This window comes from Mustela nigripes, chromosome 12 (assembly GCF_022355385.1).
Source record: "Mustela nigripes isolate SB6536 chromosome 12, MUSNIG.SB6536, whole genome shotgun sequence".
NCBI classification, from domain to species: domain Eukaryota; kingdom Metazoa; phylum Chordata; class Mammalia; order Carnivora; family Mustelidae; genus Mustela; species Mustela nigripes.
The window spans coordinates 150,302,246-150,329,371 of NC_081568.1; the positions used below are offsets into that span (position 1 = coordinate 150,302,246).

General features: G+C 37.7%; 1 pseudogene; it reads right to left on the minus strand.

The window, feature by feature from the left end:
* Nucleotides 1-13,100: 13,100 nt before the first annotated feature.
* The window catches only part of LOC132027647 (large ribosomal subunit protein uL16-like), a 21,269-nt pseudogene continuing 7,243 nt past the window's right edge, over nt 13,101-27,126 (minus strand).

Consider the following 27,126-nt stretch of genomic DNA (forward strand, 5'->3'; position numbering starts at 1 on the left):
CTGAGAATGTGCAGGGAATAATCTCCGTCTTTTGGTATCGGTTGAGTCCTGATTTGTGAACCAGTATGTGGTCTGTTCTGGAGAAGGTTCCATGTGTACTTGAGAAGAATGAGTGTTCCGTTGTTTTACGGTGGAATGTTCAGTATATGTCTATGAGGTCCATCTGGTCCAATGTGTCATTCAATGCTCTTGTTTATTTATTTTCTGCTTTGATGATCTGTCTATTTCTAAGAGGCGTGTTAAGATCTCTAATGTTTAGTGTATTTATATCAATATGACTTTTATCTTGATTAACAGTTTTCTTATGTAATTGGCTGCTCCCATATTGGGGGCATAGATATTTACAATTGTTAGATCATCTGTTTTTAAAATTTTTTTCAATTTATCTATTTTCAGTAAAACAGTATTCATTTTTTTTTCACCACACACAGTGCTCCATGCAATCTGTGCCCTCTATAATACCCACCACCTGGTACACCAACCTCCCACCACCCTGCCACATCAAACCCCTCAGATTGTTTTTCAGAGTCCATAGTCTCTCATGATTCACCTCCCCTTCCTATTTACCCCGACTCCCTTCTCCTATCTAACATCCCTTGTCCTCCATGATATTTGTTATGCTCCACAAATAAGTGAAACCATATGATAATTGACTCTCTCTGCTTGACTTATTTCACTCAGCATAATCTCTTCCATTCCCGTCCATGTTGCTACAAAAGTTGGGTATTCATCCATTCTGATGGAGGCATAATACTCCATAGTGTATATGGACCACATCTTCCTTATCCATTCATCCATTGAAGGGCATCTTGGTTCTTTCCATAGTTTGGCGACCGTGGCCATTGCTGCTATAAACTTTGGGGTACAGATGGCCCTTCTTTTCACGACATCTGTATCTTTGGGGTAAATACCCAGGAGTGCAATGGCAAGGACATAGGGAATTTTTATTTTTTATTTCTTGAAGAATCTCTTCATTGTTCTCCAAGGCTACAACAACTTGAATTCCCACCAACAGTGTAAGAGGGTTCCCCTTTCTCCACATCCTCTCCAACACATGTTATTTCCTGTCTTGTTAATTTTGGTCATTCTAAATGGTGTAAGGTGATATCTCAATGTGGTTTTAATTTGAATCTCCCTGAGGGCTAATGATGATGAACATTTTTTCATGTGTCTGATAGCCATTTGTATGTCTTGATTGGAGAAGTGTCTGTTGATATCTTCTGCCCATTTTTTGATATGTTTGCCTGTTTCATGTGTGTTGAGTTTGAGGTGTTCATTATAGATCCTGGATATCAACCTTTTGTCTATACTGTCATTTGCAAATATATTCTCCCATTCTGTGGGTTGTCTCTTTGATTTATTGACTGTTTCCTTTGCTTTGCAGAAGCTTTTGATTTTGATGAAGTCCCAAAAGTTTATTTTAGCTTTAGTTTACTTTACCTTTGGATACATATCTTGAAAGAAGTTGCTGTGGCTGATATTGAAGAGATTACTGCCTATGTTCTCCTCTAGGAGTCTGATGGATTCCTGTCTCATGTTGAGGTCTTTTATCCATTTTGATTTGATCTTTGTGTATGGTGTAAGAGAATGGTAGAGTTTCATTCTTCTACATATAGCTGTCCAGTTTTACCAGCACCATTTATTGAAGAGACTGTCTTTTTTCCACTGTATATTTTTTCCTGTTTTGTCGAAGATTAATAGACCATAGAGTTGCGGGTCCATATCTGGGCTCTCTACTCTGTTCCACTGATCTATGTGTCTGTTTTTATGCCAGTACCATGCTGTCTTGGTGATCACAGCTTTGTAGTAAAGCTTGAAATCAGGTAACGTGATGCCCCCAGCTTTATTTTTGTTTTTCAACATTTCCTTAGCGATTCGGGGTTTCTTGTGATTCCATACAAATTTCTGGATTATTTGCGCCAGCTCTTTGAAGAATACCGGTGGAATTTTGTTCAGAATGGCATTAAAAGTATATATTACTCTAGGCAGTATAGACATTTTAACAATGTTTATTGTTAGATAATCTTGGTGGATAGTCCCTTTAAGAATGATGTAGTGTCCTTCTGTATCTCTGACTATAGTCTTTAGTTTAAAATCTAATTTGTCTGATATGAGAATCCCTACCCCAGCCTTCTTTTGAGGCCCATTAGCATGAAAGATGCTTCTCCATCCTTTCACTTTTAGTCTGGTTGTATCTTTAGGTTCAAAATGGATCTCTTGTAGACAACATATGGATGGGTCCTGTTGTTTTATCCAGTCTGTAACCCTGTGCCATTTTATGGTAGCATTTAGGCCATTCACATTGAGGGTGATTATTATTAGATATGTTTTTATTGATATTTTGTTACTTTTGAAGTCCTTCTTTCTGTAAATTGTCTCTATATTTCTGTTCAATATTATTCTTGGGCTTTTTTTCTCCTTTAAAGAAGCCCCCTTAATATTTCTTCCAATATTGGCTTGGTGGTTGCATAGTCTTTTAAGCCTTGCCGGTCTTGGAAACTCTTTATCTCTCCATTTTTTTGAATGTCAGTCTTGGTGGATAAAGTATTCTTGGCTGCATGTTGTTCTCATTCAGGGCCCTGAATATATCTTGCCAGCCCTTTCTCGCTTGCCAGGTCTCTGTGGACATGTCTGACGTTATTTTGATGGGCTTTCCTCTGTATGTAAGAACCATCTTTGTCCTTGCTGCTTTCAAGAGGCTCTGCCTACAATTATAATTCTTCATTCTTACTATTAGGTGTCTTGAGGACTTTTGAGAATCTATAATCCTGGGGGGAAACCTTTCGGCTTCTAGTACGTGAATGCTGATTCCATTCACGGGATTCAGAGAATTTTCATGAGGAACTCATTCCACTATATCTTCTAGACTTCTTTCTTTCTCCTCCCCTTTAGCGATTCCAATAATTCTGATGTTGGAATGTTTCATGGCATCATTTATTTCCCTGATTCTGTTTTTGTGGCTTCTAAGCTGTTTGTTCCAGGCTTCCTCCTGATCCTTTCTCTCTATATGTTTGTCCTCCAGATCACTAATTCTATCTTCTGTCTCAGGTACTCTATCGTTGCGAGAATTTAGATTAGATTGGAACTCATTGAGAACATTGTGAAACTCAGCCCTGGTAGCTTTCAGCTCTACCCTAATATTGAAAACATGATCTCTGGTCGTTTTCAGTTCGGCCCTAATCAATTCCATTTGGTCATCCATGGCTTTCTCCAACCTAGGTATTGCCTGGATAATTGTTAGCCTGAATTCTCTTTCCAACATAACGTCTATGTTGATAGCCATTAGCTCTTTTGCAGAAGGTCCATCCTCTGCATTTTTCTTCTGTTGGGCATTCCTCCTCCTAGTCATTTTGATGAGAGATGGCTGAGCGGGTGTAGCTGGATGTATCAACTGTGGTGCAGTTAAGGTGCACCCTGGAACACTTTTGATTAATCAGAGTTCCCCACCCAAATGAGAGGGGGAAAAAAAGGAAAATAAAAAAAGAGAAAGAGAGAGAGACAGGAATGAAAGGTGAGATAAAGGAGAAGGTATATGACAAGAGAAAATATTATATATATATATACATATATATATACATATATATACATATATACATATATACATATATATATGTATACATATATATACATATATACATATATATATGTATACATATATACAGGGAAATAAATACATATATATATATGTATTTATATATATATATAAATAGATATACATATATATATATATGTATATATACAGATGAAGGAAGAACCTCGTCAAAAAGAACCCTGAGTGTAAGCACAAAAACACAGAAGTACTGGTGGAAGAAAAAGATGGGAGAGTGGTTGTAAATTCTCAGGGTGGAAGAGGAAGGTTGTTTTGCTTTTTCCTGGATGTGTCTTGATATATTTGTTAAAGGACTCAACTTTCCTAAGATAAAGGGGGATTAGGAACTTGTTTGCCTATAGGGGTGGCATTGATTGGGGAAAGGGGATTACCTTGAAGTTTAACTCTAGATGAATATTAGAAAATAAAAATTAAAAAAATGAATAAACTAGACTAAACTAAACTAAAATTTAAAAAAAAAAGAAATTGAAAAATAGAAATGCAAAAGGAAAACACAGGTATATGTATCAAAAAGTTCAGGTTAAAAGGTTATTATGGAATTTGATGTACTGGACATCTCACTGTGACAGTAAATAGGTTAAAAAATTATCTATATAATAATAAAAAATTAACTATATAAAAAAGTGAGCCAGAATAGTGGGATCAAATTAATAATAAGAGTTGTCCTATGAAGTAGTGTTGGTTGTTCTCTTGTCACCTTTTTTCTTTTTTTTTTTTCCTTTCCTGGTTCGTTTTCTGGGGGAGGGTCCTGCCACGTGGGTTTTCAGTCAATGATGTTCTTTCAGTTAAGTCCTCTGCCCCCCCTCAAGGGGGTGGCCTCTGAGGAAACTGTTTTTTTCAGGCTTTTGTTCTCTGGAGGTTTTTATATTTGTTCACTTTTGTTTTTTTCTCTTGCCTTGACCACTTTTGATGGTTTTTGTAGGTTTAGAGGCAAGCAACTGCACCCTGACCTCCCTCTCAGAGAGAAGCCTCAGTCTGGCTGCAAAGTCCAAATAAATCCCCCCTTGGCTGCTGGCAGAGCAGGTTCCCAGTCGTGGTCACTGGGATTTTTGCTTGTACCCAAAACCACAGCAGCGACAGCTGTCTGGGCAGCTCAAGACTGCCAGAGAAGTTCCAAGAAGTGATCCCACACTGATATTTTCCTGCTGGCCCCAGCTGGGAGTGCCTGGTCTTTCTGGTCCAAGAGCACCCGGCTGGCGCCTGTGTGCACCTCTCTCAGGGGAGGGCACGGGGCATGACTTGGACTCTGATGGCACAGCAGGGCACTCGCAAGGGGACTTCAAATAAGCTGTGCTTCTGTTGGCTGGGTGAGACTTCCAGGATTCGGGCACCACACGTTCTCAGCCGTGCTGGTGGTTCAGGGACCAAGACCTTGTTTCTCTGCCGCACTCTCTCTGGCTCTGTGCCAGGGGTGGCTATCCTGGGTCTGGGGACTTAAGCCCCTGACCCTAACACCCTGGTTCCCACAATTTACCCCCTGTGATACTTTGATCTTTTTGAGTGCTTACTACTGACTCCCTAGTTAATGCTGGTTCCCAGGCACAGGGCACTCTCATATTGGGATATTACTTTCCAATGGGTCACCTCTGGTGGCTCCCTCCCCCTTTTGTTTATCATCTGATATCAGTCCAACTTTCCCACTCAGCTTTACCTGCCCACTGGTGTCTTCTGCTCCTGTAGAGATCCAGACGTGTATAATTCTGATCTCAGGCTGATTTCGTGGGTGATCAGAGTTCTTTGGAAGGTAATCTTCCTTTGGAAGGCCATCTTCTCTCCCCTCCTGTTTTTTGTTTTTGTTTTTGTTTTTAATTATTTGGTTGTTCTCTGTTCCTTTCTTCTTTTGCTTTCTTTTTCTGTAGTTGGTGAGTTTCTGTAGGTTTATGTTTGGCTTTCTTTCTCTTTATTTTCTATGGATCTACTTTTTGGGTTTTTATATGAGGTTCTTATATAAAATCCTAAATACACAGCAGTATTAATTTAATGGTAGTTTAAGTTCAAACACAGTTTAAATACATATTTCTTAAAGAATAAATAATTAAGTAAATAAATTAAGTAATTAAAAAAAAAAAAACATATTTCTTGGGCGCCTGGGCAGTTCAGTGGTTAAGCCTCTTCCTTCAGCTCAGGTCATGATTTCAGGGTCCTGGGATGGAGCTTGCATCAGGCTTTCTGCATAGCAGGGTGCCTGCTTTCCCCTCTCTCTCTGCCTGCCTCTCTGCCTACTTGTGATCTCTCTGTCAAATATATAAATAAAATCTTTTGAAAAAATATTTCTTTTTTTATCCCTCTTCCACAAGTTATATACATGCTGTCATATATTATGTGTTTTGTTCACAATTTTCTCACATTCAATCATGACCATTTATTTTCCACTTAATGAAATATTTTTACTGTTTCTTTTAAGTCTACTATAGTGGTGATAGAATCCTTTAACCTCAGAAACTCTCTAACTTTCAGTCCTGAATGATAGCATTGCCAGGAAGAATATTCTCATATATGGATGTTTTTCCTTTCAGCATTTTGGGTATATCATGCCACCTTTTTGTGCTTTGCATAATTTCTGCTGAAAAATCAGCTGAGAGACTTATTTGTTTTTCCTCATAAGTGACTTGCTTTTCTATCTTTAAAAAAAAAAAAAAAGACTCTATTTATTTTAGAGAGAGGGAGAGCATGTGCAGAAGGGAAGGAGCAAAGGGAAAGGGAGAAGACTGAGCAGGGAACCTGAGGCAGGTCTCAATCCCAGAACCCAAAAATCATGACCTGAGCCAAAGGCAAACACTTAACTGACTTATCTTTCTCTTTTTCTTTTAATATCACATTTTTATGTTTAACTTTTGACATTTTAATTATATGTGTTGTAGTGTAGACTTCAATGGTCCATCTTGTTTAGCCTTTACTCCTTGGATCTTGATGTCTCTTACTTTTCCCAGGTTACAGAATTTTTCAGATATTGTTTTTTCAAAGAACTTTGTACATTTTCACTCTCATGTCCTCTGGGACCCCTATAATATGAATATTTATGTCCTTGGTGCTGTTCAAGAGATCCCTTAACTGATTCTTATTTAAAGGTAAAAAAAAAAGAAAGAAAAACTATATAAAATATACATTTTACATACATAACTATATATTTAAAATATTATAATATTAAAAATATATGTTTATAAAAAAATTATATTAAAAAATAAAATAAAATATTATAATATGTAATATGTAATGTGTATGTGTATATATCTTTTTTTCCTTTTGCAATTCAGCTTTTGTGCTTTCCAATTACCCAGTCTCCCAGATCACTGATACATTGTTAAACATTCAATACCCTCCTATTGATTCCCTCTAGTGTAATTTTTAAAGATTTATTTATTTAAGTGAGGTAAATAGAGTTGGGGGAAGGTATAAGGGGAGAAAAAGGAGAGAATTTCCAGGAGACTGTGTACTGAGAATGGAACCTGACATGAGACTCCATCTCATGAAGCTGATATCATGACTTGAGCTGAAAACAAAAGTTGGACTCTTAACTGACTGAGCCACCCAGTGTATGGGTGAACAGCTACTTCTTCCCCTACTTCAGTGTATTTTTTATTTGAGTTATTGTATTCTTCAAGTTTGATTTTTTTTTTTTACATTTTCTATCTCTTTACTGAAACTATCACTGAGTTCTTCCATGCTTCTCTCCATCCCAGAGAGCATTATGTGATGATCATTACTTTAAATTCTTTATCAGGCATATTGCTTATAACCATTTCATTTAATATTTTTCTGAGGATTTTTCTTGTTCTTTTTTTCTATTTAAATTCAATGAGACAACATATAGTACATCATTAGATTCATATGTAGAGTTCAGTTATTCATCAACTACATACAACACCCAGTGCTTATCACACCACATGCCCTTCTTAATGTCTGTCACCCACTTACCCTATACCCTCACCCATCTCCCCTACAGCAGCTTGCAGTTTGTTTCCTATAGTTAAGACTTTCTCATGGCTTGTCTCCCTCTCTGGTTTCTCCCCATTCAGTTTCCCTCCCTTCCCCTATGATTGTATGTGCTTATCTTCTTTCTTTTGGAGCATAGTTTTATATTTCCTCATCTTTCCTGCCTGTAATTTTTCTATGGGTTAGACAGAACAGCTACTTCTTCCAAAGTTAAAGGAATGGTCTAGTGTATGGTCTTATGTAAACTGTGTGTGCTTGGTGTTATTTACTAGCTGGCTGGAGCTATGGCTGTCATGACCAGGTGTCCTGGAGATTTTTATTCAGTGAATATCATTATTAGGACATCTAATGCTAGATTGGACACAGGCTGGTATATCTTAGTGTTTTATGTGTTGAGAGCATCCTGGCAGAACAGGCAAAACTTATATGGGTTCAAACCAGGATGTTCTAGCAGGATTCACCCTGGTTGGGGCACAGGGTTTGAGACAGAATACAGTTTAGGAGGTGACTGATTTCTCTGTGCATAGGGTGCTATGGCCATAGGACTGGGTTGCAAGCTTGGGATGGGGGGATCAAGGATCAATGAAAAGAGGACACCTTAGTAGGAAAGCTGAAAGTGAAGTGATTATAAGCAGGAGTATTGCAGGACTCTGCACACATAAGATTCTCTGAAGGGGTGGCTGAGGCTTAGGAGGGGTTCATGCCAGGAGGTCTTGGGGCAGGCTATGCCAGGGCTCCATGTCTGGAAAGCCAAAACTAAAATTAGCATGGTTTAAAGTGGTCCCTGGGCTACCTGTGAAAAATGTGTCCCAACAGGACAGCTGAAGCTGAAATTAATTCAAACCAGGGGATTCCAAGGTGCTCAGTGCCAGTGATGTCATGGTCATGGTTGTTCTACTGGAGCCAAAGTAGTGCAGACATGTGTATTCCAAGGTGCTTCATATAGTGGGTGTCTCAGTGGAGTGGCTGAAACTGATGGAAGCACGGGATAGGGCTTTCCAGGGTAACGCATGCATAAACCACCCATGGAGTTTGGCTGGATCTTAAGCAAACGTCAGCTGAGAGGTTCCAGAGCACTCTATGTTGGGGATGCTCTATTCAGCTGTGCATGAGGGGAATGCTCTATCAAAATATTGTGTGGGCCTGAAGTGATCTGCAGGGATTTGCACCTATATTGCCTTGGTGTAAAGCCTGGGGCTATAGTGAATGCTAATCAAGAGTGTTCCAGGGTGTACCACCCTATGACCACCTTAGTGGGACAGCTGGGGCTGGTGTAGGCTATAAGCCCTGGGCTCACTAAGGCAGCAAACCAATTAGAGTGCCTGGACTAGTCTGCAATTTCAAGGTGGAGGATATACATAGACTGTGTCCATCAACTCATCCCCTAGCAACACCTCATCCATTTGTTGGTTCTTGGGCTGACTGTTTTATAGGCTAGTAGCTCTTTTTGACAAGAGAAAAGAGGACCATCTGGATGGTACAGTTGGATGAGCATAAGATTGATCTGTTTGGCTTGTGTTATGATTCCAGGGTTATGCAATAGGCTCTATTCAGGCTCCATTCTCAGTGCAGAGTTGACTTCAGACTCCCCCTTTGCCCCCTCTGCTGTGTGTGCTCTCTCTCTCTATAATAAATCAATAAATCTTTGAAAAAAAAAGAATAAAAAGGAAAAGAAAAAACAATGAAAGAAACAAAACATATGCATTTGTTTTTTCCGTGCCATGGTGTGACCAGGTCTGGTATTGGTTTGTGGACCCAGCACTCACAAACAGACGGTGTCTCAGACAAAAATCATTCCCCAAACCCCTATGTCCTTGTAATTAAGTGTTTTTTGTTTGTTTGTTTTTGTGTGTGTGTGTGTGTGTGTCCTAGCATGACTTAGACTGGTATGAGTTTGTGGATATATAGCTTGCTGAGGCAGCACATGACCACTGGACCCTGCTCCAGTCTGTTCTTTTAAGGTGGAAAGGAAAGGAAACATTAACTTGACATTCTTTAGTCTCCATCACCCAGAGAGCATTTTGACAGCTACTCTGCCATTTGGCAGAGTTACAGAGTTGTCTCTTTAATATGCTACTTTTTGCTTTTTTCAACGCAGGTTTTTGTTTTTTGGATTTTTGGGGGGGGGGTTGTTGTTTTCTTTCTTTCTTTCTTTCTTTCTTTCTTTCTTTCTTTATTTATTTTTTTCTGTGCCCAAGGACAAAAGACTCTATTATTAGTCCATAAATAACATCTCTTCCCTTTGGCATCCACAGCATTGGGGGTAATGTTTTCCCTTATTATCATGTGTCCATCTCTCTTGGTTTTCTCTTTTGCCATTCTGTCTTGTGTTGTGGGAACCTCACTTCTACTTAGGGATTTCCCCCTACTGGGGTGTTAAGTGTATACCTTCTCCCACTATGGTTGCCACAGACTCTCCTTTACTTTTCTGCCACATATTTGGAGAATTTATATATATATAGATATATATATATGTATATATATATAGATATATATATATACATATATATATATCTATATATATATAAATAAATCTATATATATATATAGAGAGAGAGAGAACACAAGAGAGAGTGCAAGATTCTGACCAGCAACTCACAGCTAGAGGAACCTGTTGCTCTTTCTTTGAGGAGAGTGGAAAAAATGATGAAAGGGAAATAGGAAAATCTGAAGGATAATGTTTTCTGCTATTTGCTCTGAAATTCTGGACCATGGACTTCTGGGACTTCCACCACTACTCAGGGGTCTCCTACTGGGATGCTAAGGGTATACCTTCCCCACTCTACCACAAGCTTGCCTTTATTTTTCTGCCTGATTTTTTGAACTTAATTAAAGTTATAAAAATTAGCATAAAGTGTTATACTAGTTTCAGGTGTCCAAAAGAGCCCATTATTTTATTTCTCACTCTCTCTTTTTTTCTGTCAGCTTTAAATAATAATATTTAATAATAATGCTGCTTTTGCTTCCAACTTCAGTAGCAAGTTACATCTGGTAAGAGAAATAAAAGTTGTGTTTCACCTTGTGGAACACACAAAAAGGTTCAAAATTGCCCAAATGTGACTGTTAGAATCAAAATAAAGAAAGTCTTAACTAAATAGTAAAGACATTTGCTATTTTAAATGCAAAAACAGATGAACTTTTTACCAAATATCACAAAAATTCTTCACAAAAAAATGAAAGTTTTCCAGCAACTGAACAATTGAACCCAAAGATACAGATTTTACCATCTAACTGATAAATTCAAAATGGCTATTATGAAGGAGATCTACCAGCTACATGAAAACTCAAGAGGACAATATGATGACCTCAAGAATAAAATTAATAAACAGAAGTAATACTTTACTAAAATGATTGAAATTCTAAAGATGAAGTCAACATAAAATCTGGAGCTGAAGAACTCAATAAATTAAAAAAATGCAATAGAAAGCATTGGAAATAGAGCAGATCAGATGGAAGAGATAATTAGTGAGCTAGAAAATAAAAATGTGGAAGTGATTCAGGTGAGAAAGGAGATAAAACTGAGATTCTTTCTAATTGAAGTAATTTAACAAAATTTATCATGCTTCATTAGAAAAGGGGAACATAAAAACCATGGGTATTCCAGGAAAAGAAGAAAAGAAGGGAACAGAGTTTATTTAAAAAAAAAAAAAAAGAAGAAGAAGTAGTTGATAACTTCCCAATATGTTGGTTGAACTGAACATGCAGTCCAAGGAACTAATAAAATGTCCTATTATCTCAATGTAAATATACCTTCTTTAAGATACAGTATATTAAAACTGTCAAAAGCCAATGACAAAGAATTTTAAAGGGATCTAGAGGGAAAAGATGCTTAAAGAAAATGAATCTCAGATGTAAGGAATATGGTGAATGGGGAAAACAAATTTCCAGTTATGGGATAAATAAATCATGGGAATGAAGACATAAAATATGGAATATAGTCAATAATATACAAATAACATTTTATGGTGACAAATGATAGCTACACTTATGCTTAGCATAGTATAAACATAAAGATATGTCAAATCATTATGTTATATATCTGAAACTAATATAGCATTGTGTACCAACTATACTCAAATTAAACAAAACGAAACAAAAAATACATGAATCCACTGGAGGAGATTATGCTGAGTGAACTAAGTCAAACAGAAAAAGTCAATTATCATATGGTTTCACTTACTTGTGGAACATAAGGAATAACTTGGATGCCATTAGGAGGAGAGGAGAAGGGAGCTGGGGGAAATCAGAGGGGGAGACAAACCATGTGACACCATGGACTCTGAGGATTGGAGGGTTTTGGAGAGGAGGGGTAGGGGTTTGAGTGAACATGATGGTGGGTATTAAGGAGGGCATGCATTGCATGGAGTGCTGGGCATAATGAATAAACAATGACTCTTGGAACACTGAAAAAATAAAATTAGAAAAGTAAAGATAAATTGTGATATTGAAATATAAAAGGGGGGATAATAAAAGATTGAGACTTCTACAGGCAAGTAAAGATAAATTACTATCAGGAGAAAAAAACAAAACTATTTTATCTATAAAAATGATTGTGTAAGCTTTATGGTCATTGCAGAACAAATATATAGATTAGATGAAAAACTTAAGCAAACAAACATGTGAACCTGAGTGAGTGAATCACTACCAAAAACCATCAACTTAACAAAAGCAGAGAGAAAAAAAAAAAAAAGGGAACCAAAAAATGAACAGAAAACAAAAGATAAAATGTTATTATCAATAGTTTTTGTACATACTAATAATTGTGTAAATTGTAAATGCATTAAATTTTCTAATCACAAAGCACAGAATGGCTGAGAGAAAAAAATCCATTTATGTGCTGTCCACAGGAAACACATCTCAGCTACAATGACACACGTAGGCTTAAAGTAAAAAGAAAATGGCATTTCAAGCAAATAGAATAGAAAATAAATGTATGAAGACTACAAAAAAGGGATATCCATGCAAAATAGAGTTCAAATTAGCAATGGCAACAAAAGGCAAATATTATTTAATGATAAAGTGGTCAGTTTTGAGAGGACGTTTTATTGCAATTACTGCATATGTTAAAAAATTAGATCTCAAAAAATAACTTTACAACTGAAGTAACTTGAAAAGCAAGAACAAATTAATCTCAAACTTAGTGGCAGGAAGGAAATAATAAATATCAGAACATAAATAAATGAAATAGAGACCATAAAAACAATGGAAAGGATCAATGAGAATAAGAGCTGATTCTTCAAAAAAATGTTAGATTAAGAAAAAGTTAACTCAAATAAAATGGGAAATGAAAGAGGCACCATTATAACTGATTTTATTGAATTATATATAATCATGAGTTTACATGAATAATTCGTTGCCAGCAAAATACATAACCTGAAATATATAGCCACATTTCTAGAAATATACAACCCACCAGAACTGAATAAGGAAGAAATAAACATCTGATCAAACCTTTAAAGAATAGAGATTTTTTTTTTTTTTTTTGGAAAGGAAATAGGAGTTATTGTTGTGCACAAAGAAGTAGAGGGCAGTGCTGAGGTTGTTATGAGTCCAGAGCTCAGCATTTGTCCAGGGGGGCATAATTAGGGACATATTTGACCCCATAGCCAGGCGGGATGAGCTACTTTTTAGCCACCCTGTCTTTAAATTTGTCTTCATTAAACTTAGTAAAGTCCCACTTTTTGGAAATGTGGATCTTCCAGAAGCAATGGAACTGAATTTGGCCCTGTGTAGGGCTCAGTCACATACAGTTTGTTCTGCAGCTTCCTACAGATGGACATCATGACATGGTTTATGTGGATACTGGTCACTGTGCCCTGGGGCTTTCTAAAGGCACTCCACAATGCTGAGACCGCCTATCAGTCACAGCATTGAATAAGATCTTGTTGCTTCAGATGACATAGAAGTGGTGGAGCTTCTCTGGGATGTGAAGACCATCTTTGCCACAGCTTTTCACCATGTACCTCATGGATCAAATACAGACAGCCTCCAAGGCTTCAGAAGAGAGCTTCTCATATTCATCTGACACCTGTGGCCACATAGTGGGAAGACATCCACTTCTGTCTTCTTCCACCCCAAGTCAAAGGTGCAGATTTTGGCATCAAAGACAACTCTGCAGAAGCAAGACTTTGGATATGTTTTGTTTTTACAATACTGGTACACCAGGCAGGGTCATGACCCATGGCTACATCGGGATCTTCACTGGTGACACATGGCTAAACCAGGATCTTCAGTGGTGCACCATGGAAAAGAGCTAGAGATATAATCAGTAAGCAACTCAGAAAATACCAAAACAGATGACTACATTGGAGACTTCTCTCAAACATTCAAAGTAGAATGAGTACCATTCTTCCTCAAAATGTTGCAAAACACCAAAAAGGAATCATTATAGGAAGCCAACATTACTTTGATATAAAAATCAGATAAAGATATCACACATAAAAAGAAAACTACCAACCTACATACCTGAGGAATGCAGGTGCAAAAAATTCTCTAAACACAATATTAGTAAACCAAATTCAAGAACACATTAAAGTATTATACTCCATGATCAAGTGGCATTTATCACTAGGATACAAGGATGATGCAATATATAAAATTCAATAAATGTAATATATCACATCAATATAATAAGAAAAAAATCACATTTACTTCCCAATAGACCTAAGAAAATGAAATTTGATACAATACATAATTTTCTTGTGTAAAATCCCTTGGCAGATTGGGTATAAAAGAAACAGAGTTCAACACACAAAAAAAGAGTATATACACCAAAACCACAGCTGATATTATTCTCAATGGATAAAAATGAAAATATTTTTTGTAAGACTAGAGACAGTAGAAGGATGCCCACTTACAGTGCTCCTATTCAATGTAGTACTGAGAGTCTTAACTAGAGCAATTTTGCAATAAATAAAAGTATTCAAATTATAAAGGAAAGAGTAAAATTGTTGCTATTTTCTGATTATATGATATAATATAAAAGTTAAATGACTAACCAAAAAATGGAATTCATTAGCAATGTCAGTAGAGTGGTAAAATACAGTATTAACATAAAAAATAAACTGATTTTGAGGTGCCTGGGTGGCTCAGTTTGTTAAGCAGCTGCCTTTGGCTCAGGTCATGATCCCAGGGTCCTGAGATCAAGCCCCACATTGGGTTCCTTGCTCACTGGGACACTGGGGAACCTGCTTCTTTCTCTCCTTTTCCTGAAACCCCTGCTTGTTTTCTGTCTCTCTCCCCCACCCCATCAAATAAATAAAATCTTAAAAAATCAATTTATTTCATTTTTCCTAATGATGAAACATTTCAAAAAGAATTAAATCTATCCCGTTCATGATAGCCTCAAAGACAATTAAAAAAAAACTGAATAAATTTAGCCAGGGAAGTGAGCTATATGTACAATGAAAACTAAAGTATGTTGCTATAAGAATTAAAGAAGACACAAGTAAATGGAAAGGCATCCCATGTTTACATATCAGAATAATTATTGGTAAAATGACCATACTACACAAAACCATATAAATATTAAATATAATCTCCATGAAAATAACCAACAATTTCCTTCACAGAAATAGAAGAAATGATTCTAAAAATTTTTGTGGAACCACAAAAGACCCCAAATAATCAAAGAAATCCTGAGAAATAAAGAACAAAACCAGAATATCATCTTTCCTGATTTGGAAGTATGCTACAAAGACATAGTAATAAAAACAGTATGATACTAAAACAAAAATAGAACAGATGAGACAGCTCAGAATTAAATCCCAGGATGTACAGCTAACAATATATGGAGTGCAGAGCCTGAAATTATGGATATCCAATGGGAAAGGGTAGTCTCTTTAATAAGTTGGTGCTGGGTAAACTGGAAAAACTCACTCAGAGCCATGATTCACACCACCCATAAAAATAAACTTAAAGTGGATCAAAGACTTAGAACCTAATAACCATAAAAATCCTAGAATAAAATGAAAGGAAGATGCTCCTTGACATTGGTAATGGCAATGAATCCCTCAACATTATGTCAAAAGTATAGAAAAGAACATTTCAAAGAGAGGGACTACATCAATTTTGAAGGCTTCAGGACACAACAGAAAAAAAAAAAAATAGCCAAATGAACAGACAACCTACACAAACGGGATTTTTTTTTTTTTTTGCAAATAATCCATTTAATTAATGGTTAATATACCAAACATATAAGGAATTAAGTCAACTGAAAAATAACAACAACAAAAAGTTTTCCATTTATTGTTGATTTTATTTTTACTACATTTTGGTTATTAGCCTTAAAGTCTTCATCTTCCAATACTATTTGTACTATTCTGGGTTTTTTTTATCCTATTATTGCTTATTTAGATAAGTGTGGAAGTATCATAATTCAATGTTTAAATTGACTGGAATTAAACTTTAATTAAAACTTTAATTAAGGGGCGCCTGGGTGGCTCAGTGGGTTAAGCCACTGCCTTCGGCTCAGGTCATAATCTCAGGGTACTGGGATCGAGCCCCACATGGGGCTCTCTGCTCAGTGGGGAGCTTGCTTCCCCCTCTCTCTCTGCCTGCCTCTCTGACTACTTGTGATATCTCTCTCTCTGTCAAATAAATTAAAAAAATCTTTAATTAAGAGGAGTGCCTGGGTGGGTCAGTGGGTTAAAGCCTCTGCCTTTGGCTCAGGTCATGATCCTAGGGTCCTGGGATCAAGCCCCGCATTGGGCTCTCTGCTCATCAGGGAGCCTGCTTCCTCCTCTCTCTCTGCCTGCCTCTCTGCCTTCTTGTGATCTCTGCCTGTCAAATAAAATCTTATAAAAAATTAGATAAACTTTAATTAAGGTGGGAGACAAGATGGTGGAGAACTCGGAGGAGACGCCTTTTCAACCTGTACCATAAAGTGAGCTAATTACCTACCAAAGAACTCCAATCACCCATGAAATCAGCCTGAGATTAGAATTATATATGTCTGGATCTCTACAGGGGCAGAAGACACCAGTGGGCAGGGAAGGTGGAGTGCAAACATCGGACTGATATCAGAAAATAAACAAAAGGGGGAGGGAGCTACCAGAAGTGACCCATTGAAAAGTAATAACCCAATACGAAAGTGCCCTGCAACTGGAGACCAACATTAACATGGAGTCTGGTCGAAAGCAGTCAAAAAGAGCAAAGGATTGCGGGGGGAAATTGTGGGAATTGGGGCAGTTAGGGACAGGGGCTTAAGTCCCTGAACTGAGGACAGCCACTCTTGGTGCTGAGCCAGAGAGAGTGCGGTGAGGACAGCCACTCTTGGTGCTGAGCCAGAGAGAGTGCGGTGAAGAAATCAGGTCTTGGTCCTTGAGCCACAAGTGAGTGCACCTGAGGGGCTGGGAGACTCAACAACTGGCAGAAACACGGTCTTTTTGCAGTCCCCATGCGTGTGCCTTGCCATGCTATCAAAGCCTGAGTCATGCCACATACCTCCCCTGAGAGAGGTGTGTGCAGGTGCCAACCGGGAGTCTCGGTCCTGGAAAGGCTGAGTACTCCCTGCCCTCCCAGTGGGAAAATCTCAATAGCTACCACTTCTTGGAACCTCTTGGGCAGTCTAGAGCTGCCCAGATAGCTGCCGCTGCTGTGGTTTGGGGTACAAGCAGGAGTTCCTGCGTCCCCAGGGACCACGACTGGGAACTTGCTCTGCCAGCAGCCAAGGGGGAACTTTTGTGCTCTGCAGCACCCAGGGGGGAACAGATGGAGGCTTTTCTCCGAGAGGGAGGTCAGGGTGCAGTTTGCTTTCCCCTAAACCTCCAAAAACCATTAAGAGCCCCCAAAGGGAGAGACAACAAATGAACAAACAAACATAAAAACCTCCAAAGAACAAAAGCCTGAAAACTGGTTTCCTCAGAGCCCACCTCCATGAGGAGGGCGGGAGGACATAACTCAGAAAACACTGCCAGAAAACCCACGCAACAGGCCCGTCCCCAGAAAGTCAACCAAAAAAAAACAAAAACAAAAACAAAAAACAAACAAATAAACAAAAATGACAAGAAAACAACCACCACTACTTCATATATACAACTTTTATTTTTAATTCGTTCCCACTATTCTGGATATTCTTTTTCTTATTTTTTATATAGATAATTTTTTTTTTCCTATTTACCATCACAGTGAGATGTCCAGTACATCAAATTCCATAATAAACATTTAACCTGAACTTTTTGATACATAAACCCATGTTTTTCTTTTGCTTTTCTATTTTAAAAAAAAATTTTAAATGCTATTTTACTTTAGTTTAGGCCATTCTTTTTTTAATATATTTTAATTTTTAATATTCATATAGATTTAAACTTCAAGGTAGTCCCCTTTGCCCAATCAATGCTTTCCCTATATGTAAACCAATTTTTAATCCCCCTTTATCTTAGGAAAGTTGAGTCCTTTAACAAAGATATCAAGATACAGCCAGGAAGAATCAAAACAACCTTCCTCACCCACACTGAGAATATATAACCACTCTCCCATTTTTTTTTTTCTTCCACCAGTGTTTCTGTGTATTTGTGTTTGTCCTGGTAGTATATAAATCTTAAACCTGGGGTTCTTTCTGAACAGGTTCTTTTGTTTGTTTGTTTGTTTTGCTTTTATATATATATATATATGTATATATATATATATATATATATTTTTTTTTTTTTTTACTCTTGTCATATACTTTTATCAGTCTTTTATTTTTGTTTGTATCTTAACTTGGGGCCCATCTGGGCTGAGCCTTCTCTTTTATCTTTATTTTTTTCTTGTCTCTCTCTCTCTTTTTCAATCTCCTCTCTCTCTCTCTCTCTTTTTCCCCTCTTTTCTCTCTTTCTTTTTTTCTTTCATATTGGGTGGGGAATATTGATTGCTCAGAAGCATTCCAGGGTGCATCTTCACTGCACCATGGTTGATATATCCAGCTACATCTCTTCAGCCATGTCTAACCAAAATGACTAGGAAGAGAAATGCCCAAGAGAAGAAAAATTCAAAGGATGGGCCTTCTGCAACAGAGCTAATGGTTACTGACATACACAATATGTCAGAAAGGGAATTCAGGCTAACAATTATCCAGGCAATAGGTGGGTTGGAGAAAGCCATGGATGACAAAATGAAATTGATTAAGGCATAACTGAAAGCCACCAGGGAAGATATTCACAATGTTAGGGCAGAACTGAAAGCCACCGGAGATGAGGTTCACAATCTTCTCAATGAGTTACAATCTAAACTAAATTCCCTAAAAGCTAGGGTAACTGAGACAGAAGATAGAATTTGAGATCTGGAGGACAAACAGATAGAGAGAAAGGATCAGGAGGAAGCCTGGAACAAACAGTTTAGAAGCCACAAAAATAAATGATGGAAAGAAACATTCCAACATCACAATTATTGGAATCCCTGAAAGGGAGGAGAAAGAAAGAAGTCTAGAAGATATAGTGGAACAAATTCTCCATGAAAATTTTTCAATATCGTGAATGGAACCATCATTCATGCACTAGAGGAAAAACGCCCCCCCCCAAGATTATAAAATCTAAAAAAACATCAAAGCACTTGAAAGTAAAATTGAGAAATTGTAATTGTAGTGACAAACTCTTGAAAGCAGCTTGGACAAAGAGGATCCTTATGCACAGAGGAAAGCCTATGAGAATACCGTCAGACCTGTCCACAGAGATCTGGCAAGACAGAAAGGGCTGGCAAGACATATTCAGGGCAATAAACGAGAAGAATATGCAGCCAAGAATATTTTATCTAGCAAGACTGACATTCAAATTGGATGGAGAGATAAAGAGTTTCCAAGACCAGCAAGGCTTAAAAGAGTATGCGACCACCAAGCGGACAATGCAGGAAATATTAAGGGGAGGTTCTAGAAAAGAGGAACCATACTAAGAATATCATTGAAAAGAAATATGGAAACAATCTACAGAAAGAAATACCTCAGAGTTAACACAATGTCAACAAAAACATATCTATCAATAATCACTCTCAATGTGAATGGCCTAAATGCACCATTAATTGACACAGGGTTGCAGATTGGATAAAACAACAGGACCCATCCATATGTTGTCTACAAGACACCCATTTGGAACCCAAGGATACACCCAGAATGAAAGTGAAGGGATGGAGAAGCATCTTTCATGCCAATGGGCCTCAAAGAAGGTCGGGGTAGCGATTCTCATATCAGATAAATTAAATTTTAAACTAAAGACTATAATCAGAGATACAGAAGAACACTACATCATTCTTAAATGGACTATCCACCAAGATGATCTAACAATTGTAAACATCTATGCCCCCAATATGGGAGCAGCCAATTACATAAGAAAACGATTAATCAAGATAAAGAGTCGTACTGATATGAATACATTAATAGTAGGGGATCTTAACATGCCTCTCTCAGAAATAGACAAATCATCGAAGCAGAAAATCAGTAAAGAGACAAGAGCATTGAATGACACATTGGACCAGATGGACCTCATAGATATATAAAGAACATTCCACCCAAAACAACAGAAAACTCATGCTTCTCAAGTGTATATGGAACCCTCTCCAGAATAGACCACATACTGGGTCAAAAATCAGGACTCAAACGGAGCCAAAAGACTGAGATTATTCCCTGCATATTCTCAGATCACAGTTCTTAGAAACTTGAGCTCAATCACAAGTAAAAGTTTTGAAGAAACTGAAACACCTGGTAGCTAAAGACCACCTTGCTTAAAAATGCTTGGATCAACCAGGAGATCATGGAAGAACTGAAACAATTCATGGAAACCAAAGAGAATGAAGACACTTTGGTCCAAAACCTATGGGATACAGCAAAGTCAGTCCTAAGGAGGAAATATATAGCTATTCAAACCTCCCTCAAAAAAAAAAAAAGAAAAATCCAGAACACAGCAGCTGTCTCTAAACCTTAAAGAACTGGAGAATCAACTACAAATTAAATCGACTCCACAAACAAGGGAAATAATCAAGACTAGAGCAGAGATCAATGAGGTAGAAACTAGTGATACAAGATTGTATCAATGAAAGTAGAAGCTGGATTTTTGAAAGAATCAATAAGATCAATAAACCATTGGCCACACTAATCCAAAAGAAAAGAGAAAAAGCTCAAATTAGTACAATTATGAATAAATAGGGAGAGATCATAATAAACATCAAGGAAGTAGAAACAATCATCAGATTTTATTATCAACAGTTATATGCCAATTAGTTCAGCAAACTAGATGAAATAGATGCATTCCTGGAAAACTATAAACTCCCAAAATTTGAGCCCGGAACAAGTTGACAACATGAATGGACTGATATCTAGTAACGAGATAGAAGCAGTGATCAAAAACCTCCCAAAAAACAAGAACCCAGGACCTGACGGATTCCCTGGGGAATTCTAACAAACTTTCAAAGGAGAAATAACACCTATCCTCCTGAAGCTGGTTCAAAAAATTGAATCAGAAGGAAAACTTCTGACCAGGCAAAGACCCTACCAAGAAGGAGAATTTCAGACAAATATCAGTGATAAATATGGATGCTAAGATTCTCAACAAGATCTTAGCTCGTAGGATCCAACAGCACATTAAAAAGATTATCCACCATGACCAGGTGGGACTCATCCCTGGGCTATAAGGCTCGTTCATATTTGCAAATCAATCAGTGTGATAGAACAAATCAATAAGAGAAGAGAGAAGAACCAGATGGTCCTCTCAATGGATGCAGAAAAAGCATTGGACAAAATCCAGCATCCGTTCCTGATTAAAACACTTCAAAGTATAGGGATAGAGGGAACATTTCTGAACTTAATAAAACCTATCTATGATAGATCCACGGCAAATATCATCCTCTATGGGAAAAAGCTTGTGTCCTTCCCGTTGAGATCAGGAACACGACAAGAATGCCGACTCTCACCACTCTTGTATTAGAAGTCCTAGCAACAGCAATCAGACAAAAAGGGAAATAAAAGGTATCCGAATTGGTAATGAAGAAGTCAAAATCTCTCTCTTTGAAGATGACATGATTCTTTATATGGAAATCCAAAAGACTCCACCCTCAAACTACTAGAACTCATACAGCAATTCAGCAACGTGGCAGGATACAAAGTCAATGTACATAAATCAGTGGCTTTCTTATACACTAACAATGAAAATACAGAAAGTGAAATTAGAAAATTGATTCCATTTACTATAGCACCAAGAACTATAATATACCTGGGAATAAACCTAACCAAAGAGATAAAGGATCTGTACCCAAGGATCTTCAGAATACTCTTGAAAGAAATTAAAGAAGACACAAAAAGATGGAAGACCATTCCATGCTCTTGGATCAGAAAAATAAACATTGTCAAAATGTCTATACTGCCTAGAGCAATCTATAATTTTAAGACCATTCTGATCAAAATTCCACTGATATTTTTCAAAGAGCTGGATCAAATAATCCTAAGACTTGTATAGAATCAGAAGAGACCCCAAATTGCTAAGGAAGTGTTGAAAAAAAAGTAAAACTGGCGGCATCACATTACCTGATTTCAAGCTTTACTACAAAGCTGTGATCACAAAAACAGCATGGTACTGGCATAAAAGCAGACACATAGACCAGTGGAACAGAGTAGAGAGCCCAGATATGGACCCTTAACTGTATGCGCAAATAATCTTTGACGAAACAGGAAAAAATATACAGTGGAAAAAAGACAGTCTCTTCAAAAATAGTGCTGGGAAAACTGGACAGCTATATGTAGAAGAATGAAACTAGACTATTCTCTTGAACCATACACAAAGATAAACTCTAAATGGATAAAAGACCTCAATGTGAAACAGTAACCCATCAGAATTCTAGAGTAGAACTTAGGCATTAACCTCTTTGATATCAGCCACAGCAACTTCTTTCAAGATATGTCTCCAAAGGCAAAGGAAACAAAAGCGAAAATGAACTTTTGGGACTTCATCAAAATCAAAAGCTTCTGCACAAAAAAGGAAACAGTAAAGAAAACAAAGAGGCAACCCATGGAATGGGAGAAGATATTTGCAAATGACAGTACAGACAACAGTTTGATATCCAGGATCTATAAAGTACTTCTCAAACTCCACACACAAAAAGCAGATAATCATATCAAAAAATGGGCAGAAAATAGGAACAGACACTTCTCCAGTGAAGATATAGAAATGATTATCAGACAGGTGAAAAAATGTTCATCATCACTAGCCATCAGGGAGTTTCAAATTAAAACCATATCGAGATACCACCTTACACCATTTAGAATTGCCAAAATTAGCAAGACAGGAAATAACCTGTGCTGGGGAGGATGTGGAGAAAGGGGAACCCTCTTACACTGTTGGTGGGAATGCAAGGTGGTGCAGCCACTTTGGAGAACAGTGTGGAGATTCCTCAAGAAATTAAAAATAGGGGCACCTGGGTGGCTCAGTGGGATAAGCCTCTGCCTTCAGCTCAGGTCATGATCTCAGGGTCCTGGGATCGAGTCCCATATCGGGTTCTCTGCTCAGCAGGGAGCCTGCTTCCCCCCTTCTCTCTCTCTGCCTCTCTGCCTACTTGTGATTTCTCTCTCTGTTAAATGAATAAATAAAATATTTTAATAAAAAATAAAATTAAAAATAGAGCTTCCCTATGACCCTGCAATTGTACTCCTGAGTATTTACCCCAAAGATACAGATGGAGTGAAAAGAAGGGCCATCTGTACCTCAATGTTTATACCCGCAATGGCCACTGTTGCCAAACTGTGGAAAGAAACAAGATGCCCTTCATTGCACGAATGGATAAGGAAGATGTGGTCCATATACACTATGGAGTATTATGTCTACATCAGAGAGGATGAATACCTAACTTTTGTAGCAACATTGACGGAACTGGAAGAGATTATGCTGAGTGAAATAAGTCCAGCAGAAAGAGTCAATTATACGGTTTCACTTATTTACAGTTCATATCAAATAACACAGAGGACATGGGGAGATGGAGAGGAGAAGGTATTTGAGGAAAATTGGAAAGGGAGGTGAACCATGAGAGATTATGGACTCTGAAAAAGAACCTGAAGGTTTTGAAGGGATGGAGTGTGGGAGGTTGGGGGACACAGGTGGTTAGTATTGTGGAAGGCACACATTGCATGAAGCACTGGGTTTGGCGCAAAAACAATGAATTCTGTTATGCCAAAAAGAAATAATAAAAGAAAAACTTTAATTAAACCTGGAATTTAATTAAATTGGAATTTAAATAAAACTATAAAACGGAAAAGAAACTGGAATTTAAATAAAACTAATTAAAACTGGAATTACATTTTTACTTAAGTTAATTTGAGTATAGTTATCACATGATGTTAGATTAAGTTCAGGTATACAACATAGTGATTTGACAACTCTATATGTTATGCTATGCTCACAAGCGAAGTTACCATATCTTACCATAAAATGCTGTTACAATATTATTGAATATATCCTTATGTTGTACCTTTTATGTCTGTGGTTTATTCATTACATAACTGGACGCCTGTACCTCTCTCTTTCCTTCACCCATTCTTTTTTTATCCCTCCATCGTTTTCCCTCTGGCAATCATCAGTTTTTTTCTCTGTGTTTACAGGTTTGATTCTTCTTTTTCTTCACCTTTTTTATTTATTTTTTAAAATTTAACAAACTTACTCAAAAATGAATAAAACTAAATAGCAGCAATCCCCACAATAGCCAAATTGTGGAAGGACCCAGCTCTCTTTCAATAGATGGATTAAAAAATGTGGTTCATATATACAATGGAATATTAGGTATCAGAAAGAGTGAATACCTACCTTTTGTATTGACACAGATGGAACTGGAGGGGATTATTGCTGTTTCCCCATGAAGCACTGGAGAAGAATGAGGCACAAACAAGTCAGCGGCAAGAGAAAGGGAGCAGGGGTCAGCAGTTGAGAGGACTGACACCCTGAACATCTCCTCAGTCCCGTATTTATTTGATACAAGATAACAGTCAACAAAGGAGTTGAAGGAGATTATAAATAAGCAATATTTCCCTGATCAAGCAGTATAGGATTTTTAGTTGAGTAAGCACATTTAAAGGGATCATCTAATTAACTATAGCTGATCTCTGAAGAAGGGGAGATAACAGAATAAAAAGCAGGCTGTATTCCACCCTGAGCTGGCCAGGCAGTCCCAGCTGCTTGGCTTCAAGGACATTTATTATCCTCTCCCCCAGTGGTCTTTGCTAGTACATATTTAAGCATGTTTGTTCTGTACATTTTCTGAGGGGAAGTTATATTCTCCCCCCATTTTGTTTATGCAGAAGCAGGAAAGTTGATTTTGTGAAATCTTGATCCATCAGTCATCATAAGGATTTTCACTCACATCAGAGGAGTAAGCATAAAATTATTACAGCAATAAAAAGAATTATCATTTCACCCACAATGCCAAGACTAGTTTGTTTGATCCAAGTAAAAAGGTTTAGAACAGACAGAATATCATCAATCCTTTCTGTAATACTCACTCCTAGAACTAATTTTAAAGACGAGTAAGTAAAGCCTTGAATAATATCTTGAAGCTGTTTAATATCTAAAGTTAAATTTGTACTATGTGGGGGGAAGTAGTCAAGATGGCGGAGAAGTAGCAGGCTGAGACTACTTCAGCTAGCAGGAGATCAGCTAGATAGCTTATCTAAAAATTGAAAACACCTACAAATCCAACGGGAGATCGAAGAGAAGAACAGCAATTCTAGAAACAGAAAATCAACCACTTTCTGAAAGGTAGGACTGGTGGAAAAGTGAATCCAAAGCGATGGGAAGATAGACCGTGGGTGGAGAGGGGCCAGCTCCTAGCAAGTGGCAGAGCAACGGAGCACAAAATTAGGATTCTTAAAAGTCTGTTCCACTGAGGGACATCGCTCCAGAGGCTAAACCAGGGTGAAGTCTACACAGGGTCACCGTGGCTTCAGGACCTGTAGGGTCACAGAAGGATCGAGGGTGTCTGAGTGTGGCAGAGCTTACAGGTATTAGAATGGGGAAGCCGGATACAGAGACAGAGCCTAGGAGTGAGCTCTCAGCTCCAGATTAACTTGAACCAGTTGCAGGCTCAGTGAGCTCGGAGCATGGCCGGAGGCCAGGAAGACAGGAGTAATTCGGCGCTGTTCTCTGAGGGCACACTGAGGATTGGGGCCTGGGCTCTCGGCTCCTCTGGGCCAGAGACTGGGAGGCTGCCATTTTCATTCCCATCCTCTGGAACTCTACAGAAAGCACTCAGGGAACAAAAGCTCCCAAAAGCAAACCCAAGCGATTACTCAGCCCGGCCCATGGTAAGGGCGGTGCAATTCTGCCTGGGGCAAAGACACTTGCTAATAACTACAACAGGCCCCTCCCTTAGAAGATCAACAAGAAATCCAACCAGGACCAAGTTCACCTACAAAGGAGTGCAGTTTCAATACCAAGGAGAGCAGCGGAATTCCAGAGGTGAAGAAAGCAAAGCATGAAACTCATGGCTTTCCCCCCATGATTCTTTAGTGTTGAAGTTAATTTAATTTTTCTTCTTTTTCAATTTCTATTCTTTTGCTAATTTTTTTAACTTTTACTCTTTTTAACCTTTTTTAAACTAGTTTATCTAATATATATATATATATATATATTTCTTTATTCATTTTCTTTTTTTGTTTGTTTTTCTTTCTTTCTTCTTCTTTTTTTTTTTTTCTTTCTGAACCTCTTTTTACTCCCTTTCTCCCCTCTCATGATTTGGGATCTCTTCTGATTTGGTTAAAGCATATTTTCCTGGGGTTGTTGCCACCCGTTTAGTATTTTACTGCTCCTTCATATACTCTTATCTGGACAAAATGACAAGACGGAAAAATTCACCACAAAAAAGAACAAGAGTTCTTTTTTTTCAAAAAAGTTTTTTCGAAGTCTAGGGACCTAATCAACACAGACATTGGTAATATGTCAGATCTAGACTTCAGAATGACAATTCTCAAGGTTCTAGCTAGGCTCGAAAAAGGCATAGAAGATATTAGGAAAACCCTCTCGGGAGATATAAAAGCCCTTTCTGGAGAAATAAAAGAACTAAAATCTAACCAAGTTGAAATAAAAAAAGCTATTAATAAGGTGCAATAAAAAATGGAGCCTCTCACTGCTAGACTAAATGAGGAAGAAGAAAGAATTAGTGATATAGAAGACCAAATGCAGAGAATAAAAAAGCTGAGCAAAACAGAGACAAACAGTTACTGGAGAGGGGAGAATTCAAGAGATAAGTGACACCATAAGATGAAACAACATTAGAATAATTGGATTCCAGAAGAAGAAGAAAGAGAGAGGAGAGCAGAAGGTATATTGGAGAGAATTTTTGGAGAATTTCCCAATATGGCAAAGGGAACAAGCATTAAAATCCAGGAGGTGCAGAGAACCCCCCTCAAAATCAATAAGAATAGGCCCACACCCCATCACCTAATAGTAAAATTTACAAGTCTTAGTGACAAAGAGAAAATCCTGAAAGCAGCCCAGGGAAAAAAGTCTGTAACATACAATGGTAAAAATATTAGATTGGCAGCACACTTATCTACATAGATCTGGCAGGCCAGAAAGAGCTGGCATGATATTTTCAGAGCACTAAACGAGAAAAACATGCAGCCAAGAATACTATATCCAGCT